Below are 8443 nucleotides of genomic sequence, written 5' to 3' on the forward strand. Positions count from 1 at the left end.
TTTTTTTAAATTTTTTTTTCTCAACCCTAGACTGTCGAAACAGTTTCAAGCGTCGTTTAAAACAGCGTAATCCAAAAATTTTCTTAATGCGTTTTGTTTTTGCACAATCAATATTTAAATTATAAATTATTAAATCAATATTTAAATTTGAAACAAAAATGCTTGTCATAAATTTTTTACTGAGAGGTGCATTTCAACTTTTAAGTCAAAGCAATTTTTTAAAAAAAAAAAAATTTTAGAAAATAAAACCAATAATCTTACGAATCAGCAAAAATTATTGAAATGCATATGTTGTTACAAGTGTTATGAGATATTAGCATTTACGTAACTACTTTTCATTACATAACCAATTTGAAATCAGCAAAAATCAGTTGATTTAGCTCAATTTATTAGATCATTTCGAAATGTTGTAGCAATTTATGAAACACATTTTTTTAGATGAAAACAGTTTTAAAACTGTTTTTAAACCAATTACAATATATAGCTGCCCAGAAGTCATAATCATTGCCAATCTATAAGCCTAAGAGAAAGAAGATAAGTCTGTGAAACCAAAAGAATGTTCATATCCGTACATCCCTAAAGATATTCCATACAAATTGTCTTAATAAATGCCCCGTCGTCTTCTCTGGGCACCATGTGTGAGAAAATTCAATAATAGTTGTGAAACATTGTGCTTTTTCAACTAAAGTTTGACCTAAACGCTTTTAAAATTTGATCTGATCAATGAAGTAATTTCCTAGGGAGGGGGTCCTGAATTTCGAGAAACACTATGATAACTTCTCAATTTCCTTTCTGTTATCCCTTCCTTTCTGAAAAGGCGTTAATTACCTTGACATTGGCCAAAACGAACAAGCTAGGAAAGATTTGAATAGGAAGAAGGAAGGACTACAAATTAATTTACTGATTTGATTTTTACCGAATTTAATTAAATTTGCTTAAAGATTTTATAACGGTTGTTGAACCAATTTCATGAAACATTATTAAACCCAATTTTATAGGTTTACGACTACAAATGATCAATTCCGTAGTCTTGAAATTTCGAACCAAATCCAGAAGAAAAGGGAACGCCTGGATCGAATTTTGGGAGAAATTTGCCTTCGTGGATTAACTTTTGATGGAGCTAACCCGCAGTTGCGTTACATGGAGAGGAAGACCACGTGAACCTCCTACGGTTAGCTTGACGGCAAGGGGACTCTAACCCATGATCCGTCTACCACTGAGGATATTTCACGTCAGCACCGTGGTCGGTGCCAGCCGGATGCGTAATTCGTATCGACAGGGATTCGAACCCGGTTCGTTTTCAGAAATATATCGGGGGGAGTGTCATCCAACCTGTACTTCGTGCACGCCAATAAATTGCGCAAAACTAACTGTGAATGATATCATTTTTTAAAAAGAGTTTAAGCTTATCAATTTTTCTTAAATTAGCGCTGATGAAGCTGTATAAATTTTATAATATATTCATTTTTTCCTGTTTGTCTGTGTAGTCTACTTTTAGTGTATACTATTGTCTATTTCGGTTATAGGAATTGCCCTCCTTTGTTTTCTAATTATTATTAATAACTGCATTTGAGGGGCAAATTTGACGGACACTTTAATAATTTTTTGGTTCAATAGGGGTTCAAAGGAGAGGTGTCAAAATTTCTGAAAATATAAACATATACCAAAAACATTTTTAATTTTTATTTTGTTTTTGTCACTCTATATAGGTGTCGCTAAATTCGATGATGATGCAAATAAGAAATGAGGTGGGTTATAAAATTCTGTGTAGCCTACTTTTAGAGTATACTAATGTCTATTTCGATTATAGGAATTGCTCTCCTGGTTTTTTTTATTTATTATAAGTAGCTGCGTTTTAGGGGCCATTTGGAAGATACTTTAATATTTTTAATAAATTTTTGGTTCAAAGGAGAACTTTGATATTAATATCAAGTCAAAGGATAAGTGTCAAAATGTTTAAAATGCTAAAAATATTTATAAAACATTTTTAATTTTTTTTTATTTTGCCTTTGTCCTCTATATAGTGAGTACAGTCATTGTCGATTTCGGTTCTAGGCATTGCTCTCAATTTTTTTCCTAACTATTATTAATTGCTGCATTTCAAGGGGTTGATTTGTAATTTGTTTTTACTCTATATAGTTAACTTAGGTATTATACTTTTATTATTGGCACATAACTCAGAATGAACTCTGAAATGAAATTGCTGACTTGGTACTTCTGTGGATGTCAGTTTATGGAGATGGAAAAAATTATTTTTAATTGGTGACATTCTGGTAAAAGAAGTTAATAGAAACCCATCTATAAGATACTAAATCGCAACCGACACATATTTTTGTGAATATTCCATTTGGTTGAGCTGAATTTGGTAATAGAGGTTCTCCAAATTTTTAAAATGGTGATTTCGGTTTGCAAAATTTTTAAATTTAACTACATAACATTCCTTGACTTTTTCAGGTATTCTTAAAATGAATAAATTAAAGGTCTTAAAGTTTATCGTCAATATTTTGAAATTCAAGATTTTAGTTGACTAAAGACGTGGAAATGTTTTTATTTTCTTCTCATCAAAAGCCAAGCGTTCTGTTTTATAAGTTTTTTTCAAAAATTTGCGCAACACATGCTTTGGCTAAAACTGTGATGTGTGATTCCTTTTTTGAGTCAACTTGATTTTGCAAGCCGAAAAAATTTATAGTGAAATAATTTGTACCATTTCGTTTTTGCATCTGCTGGATATTTTAGGAAGGGAAGTTGTCAAATATTTTAAGTATTTTGATGATTCTATAGTGGTTGAACGCTCATTGGAACTTGCATTGTTATCAAGCCTAAAATTCCAGTTGAAATATGACGACTAAGTTGGAAAGTGGCTTGTCGACATTCCGATTTCAAGATTTATGCATGGAAGTTTGCGAACAAATGGGGTTGAAAATCAGTTAAATAGAATGAGGGGAAAACATTTTGCAACTAGGAGAAAGTGTTTTAAATAACCTACTCACATTACATTCTTACATAAATAGTACTTGCTAGCCAATGTCCAGCTTTTTGCTTATAAACGAAAAAGTTCCGAGCTATTTTCTACGTAGTTTTTGTACTTCTTAAGATAAATTTCAAAATGATCAGGGTTTTTTAACAAATTTTATTTTGTAGTATTAGAAATGACATTACCTTATTACCAGACAGCAAAAACAAAACAAAATTTGCTGAAAAACCTCTAATCATTTTGAGCTTTACTTTAAGACGTACAAAAACTGCATAGAAATTTGCTTGAAACGTTTCGTGTTTTTTATTCAAATAAGACCTTATTCATTAGTTGCTATATAAGATTCACTCTAATCTTTAAATTAATCTGTAAATTACTCTAATCTTTTTATCTATTTATTTATTATAACTTTTCCCCCTCTAGCTCTGGTTTTTTTTCCTCTGGTTCTGTAAATAAAGTCTTCCCAGATTCAAGTGGCACATTTTTTTCTATCTCTTTTTGTACTTCATGAATCATTTTAATCTAGTGTATAATATTTAATTTTGATTTATTTATTTATTTGTCTATTTATTTATAATTTTTATAGAATAATTTCAGTTTACATAGACATAAATATAGTTTTAAAATCTTAATAAATATTTTTTTCCTTCAATATTTTGAAAAAAAAATGCGTTTTTATATGTCAGTGATAAATTGCCTTACTTCGGTTGTACATAATTGACTTTTGACAACTAATCACATACTTTCGTCCGCTGCAGAAACGTGAGCAACCTAAGTTTGAATAAGCATTAAAGATATTTCATTTTTAACAAAAACTTAAAAATTGAAATTATTGAAAAAATAAATAAATAAAATGAAATAAATTAAGCAAATACGCAATAAAACTGTTGTAGATATAAACGCAGCTATTTCTGAAAATTTAACATTAGGAAACTACTCGGTCATTTAATTAATTATAAAAATTATAAATAAATATTTGTAGAGTTGTTTTTATATCTTTGTTCCACAATATTTTGTTATTTGAGTTGATGGTATCCACAAGAACAAAATGAAGCTCCTGTTATTTCAGATTAAAAAAAAACGTGATATAGTCTATATGAATCAAAATTTATAAAATTTATTTTAAAAATTAAAATGAATAAAATAAGTAATTAAATAATAAACAAGAAATAAAACTATTCTATATTTGATTATAGAAATTTACAAAATTTTGGCATTAGAAAACTACACCGTTATTTCAGTTTTCCGTTAAAAATTAAATTATGATGCTTCCAAAATTAATAATCAAAGTTATAAAAAATATTTGTAGAGATGTCTTTATCTCTTTACTCCGTAATATATTGTTATTTGAGTTGGCAGTAAAGATAAGATCAAAATGAAGTTCCTGTTGTTTCAGTTAAGAAAACGTGATGTAGTCTTCACGAATGAATTGATCTAATTATTATTCTTTCTCTGAATTCATTCGCCAAGTGGCTTCGCTCTTCTGTGACTTCTAGTAACCCACTCAAGAAACGTCAATTCAGACCTTGATGGACAACCATCCTGATTTTCTGATTGGCTCCGAGAGAAGTACGTCACAGCCACGCCCGAAAACAATAGTAAAATGACTAAAGCGCCCTCCAGGGGACGCGCTTCTAACTATTCGTCTAGAGGGTTTGAAAAAATATTGAGTAGACTTGGGATGGATTCGTTTCCTCAGTTTATTTTTTCCCCTCTCTTTTTATTTCAGCGCTTTTCCCATCTTGAGGAGTTCCTTTTTTTTTTTTTAGTTTTTTATATTAAGAGCTTTTTGGGATTTTGTTTAAAGCTGTGCGTTCGGGGACTGAAGGTTTTCAAGTTATGATCGCTGATGTCGGATTTAAATAAAAGATTTCATTTCGTTTTAAAGCGGGGCCAAAAACTCAACAGGAATATCAAATACGCACTATTGCAGAAAGAAACGATTTCGGTAGGGTTCAAAGAAAAAAAGTTTAAGAACGATGCTAAGGTTTAAAAGAATTAAATGTAATAAAAAAATAGTTCCACTGAACTACTATAAAATGGAGGAGAATTTATTAATGTGATGTAAGCTTTACATTTTCAGTTATTTCAAATTTTGGTTAAAAATGAAATTAGTTAAAATTTAAAAAAAAAATTACATTCGAATTTATGTAAGTATGCTATTGAACTCATGCAATCGGGCACATACGCACTATTGCAGTGCGTTTAAGAAGACAATATTGGAAGAGTTCAGCAAAAAAAAAAAAAAAAAAAAAATCCAATGGCAAAAATAATATAGTAATGTGATGCAAATTTAACATTTAAATTCAATTTAAATTTCTGTAGCTTACTAATTTAAAATTAGGTAAAATTTTAAGAAAAACCTACGCTGGATTTTTACTGAAATTTTTTTCAGTGAAATAGCATAGGCATGTACTGTTGTAAAAGGAGTCAGTGTTGAAAAATTTAGAATTTTTTTTTTTTTTTTTTTTTTTTTTTTTTTTTTTTTGTAACAAGGGTAAAAAATGTAACATTTTTAATTATTTTCGATTTTAGTAAGCGTCATAGTACAGAACATCATAGCTAATTTCGAAAATATTTTAAGTTAAATAATCTCTTTTTTAAAAATAACTTACATTACGTTTTATACATTTGGGAACAACCAAAGGAAACAATTTTTGGATAAGAGGGGGAAAAAAGAGAAAAAAGAAAAGGTGTAAAACTAAAAAAAAGAAATAATGTTTTGAAAATAGTTTTGTCAAATTAATTAGGAATTAAAAGGTTATTTAGTTATTAAGCACAAGCTCAGCATTTTTAGTTATTTTAACTCTTAGCAGTATAATAGCTTTTGTTTCATGAGTGAGGCTTATTCAGTTTAAAACTTGGACCGATGTTTGATTCGTAAACTTGGATTTATGAAAATTGTATCAATCTATGAATTCAAAAATAAAAATTTAAAAAAAATTGTATGTCGCGCTTTGTACCTATTACGTAACTTATTAAATATTAGTATCTAATGCTAGTTTGATTTTTTCTTATAATTAATTATATTTTAATTTTTAAATGAGAATCATGCTTGGCGTATAAAATACAAATTATCATGTTTCATAAACACTTTATAGGCTTATAACATTTATTAAACATGCAACAGTTAAGAAAAAGTAGTACTGAATTTCTTAGTACAATATTCGTTTTGGGTTACTTAATGTATAATGTTTTAAACTTAACTTGGGTTACTTAATGTATAATGTCGATTACTCAAAATTTCCAGACTGGTACGAGCAAGTGATGAAAATTAGACAACCGGTTTCCTAAATCGTATTTTTTTTTCCTTTATACAACGGTTTACCGGAAATTTCGACTTTCAAAATTATAATTCTTATTACCATGCATTTAGTAAAAATGCAATACTCTAAAGTAAATTTAACCAAATAAATGCTTTTTTTATGATATCTAAATATCAAATTTTACTATATTTACCAATCTTTATCACATATCATAAAACCATATTTTATCGTTAACTTTACCAAAATCACTACCAAGGAACTTCTGTAAAAATTATCGATTTCTTTGGTGTTCATATCAAGTCAGAGAGATGATAAATATAGCCATGGTCTGGTAGCTACGACCATACTTTTTTTTCTCAGAGTTTAAATATACTGAGAAAAAAATAAATAAATCTGTGATTTATAAAAGATAAAAATTTTTAACGCGAAAAGTGGTATGATTTAGGCAAAACGCCTCTAAAATTTTTATTCATTATAGCGTATGTGGTAGACATTGATTTGGTAAGACATCTGACAAAGGTTGCGAACTCAAATTTTGCACGCAAAGAATGACGCCACATTTACAAAATGATAATACAAGAATGTTTTAAGAATTCATAAATTGAGGAGATTTAGGGGAAAAAATGTTTCTTAAAGAGCCATGTTAGATATTTTTCAAAAAAATTATGAGAAATGTAAAAATATATGCATATTATATGACGAAAATCCAAAAGTTTTAGTTTCTGTTTCATATTTTATATAAAACTGGTAAGCTATTTAGTGATGCTTCATCCTCTCAAGCTTATATTGCTAGGATAAAGTTTTGGGTTATGAATAAACTATTTTTTCGATTTTCTTTGTTTCAGAATAATTTTTTATTCTACACTTCTCAAAACTTTTAACTACAAAAGTTTTTTAGTCAATCAAGTAGTTGGATGTATTTCAGCAATGCCTTAAAATGAAATTTAAATTGTTTTTCAACACCGTCATGGTCTATAAATGAGTTCTTGAACATTTAGATGCTTGAGATGCTTAAAAAAGTTTTTTCTTATTTGAAAAAAAATCGATAATAAAAGCACGTAAAAATCTTTAAAACTGATAATAAATTGTTTTACGCTAAATATCCAAAATATCAGGGAGAATTCGGCTTTACTTTTTCAATTTTTTCAAAAAAAATGAAATTAAAACAAACAGTTATACAAGCTTTCTCAGAAAAAAAATTAAATCTTTCCGTCGAGAAAATGCTAAGAATATATATTGACATTCCGACATTAAATATATATTATCTTCTATACACATTTATATATATTTATATTCAATATATATTACATTAAAAAAATATATTTACATTCAGACGAGATATCATTGAAGGGAAAAATTAAAACATTTTGTTGAGTCGTTTCTGTGAAACATTAGTCAGCATGTAAGAAGAAAAGTTTACAAAATTATTGTGTTTGAAGAAAATGCTTTGATCATATAATGGATGCAACATATCTTGCATAAAATATTTTTAATTTCTTTTTTATTAATTTATTTAGAATACGTTACAACTTATAAAGTTTTGAATGTAAAAGTATAAAAAAGAAAATTTGTTCACTTATTTTTAACTGTTAATACTGATGAAAAATATATTGCTGGTATTTGCTTTCATAGATGATTTCGCAGAAATATTTAGCACATATTTTTCAGTTTATAAAAAGAGGAAATCCGGAATGTTCTTTGTGTCTGATGAAGAAATATTTATTTATTTTGGTTTAACTTACTGTAAAAATCCCACTCGCAACAGACTACATGATCTACTGAGCTTACACAATCTCGTGACCAATAGCATAATGATGGTAATGAGGAGAATATTGCTCACCAACCGCTTTTACTTCATTGACAAGTAAACCCCGTCATTTTGAAGATGGGTACCTCAAGATGTTACCTAGAATAGAACCCGGAATTTTAAGAAAATGCTTTTACCATTGTATCATTGTTGCCGGGTAAGAATACTACTTACAAACAACTGAAAAACCATAATAATACATACGTGATAATTTAATTTGGTATATCTTAATTCGGTATCGAATAAAACTTAAAAATTTGAAACACTTTACACTTTGCTTTAAATGAATGTTTTGACATTAACCCGATTTACGAATTGTTTGAAACTAGTTTTCAAACTAGCGTCTCTTTTTTTTTTATTAAATTGTGTATTCATAAAAATAAATATTAAGTTTCA

This window comes from Parasteatoda tepidariorum, chromosome 6 (assembly GCF_043381705.1).
Source record: "Parasteatoda tepidariorum isolate YZ-2023 chromosome 6, CAS_Ptep_4.0, whole genome shotgun sequence".
Taxonomy (NCBI): Eukaryota; Metazoa; Arthropoda; class Arachnida; order Araneae; family Theridiidae; genus Parasteatoda; species Parasteatoda tepidariorum.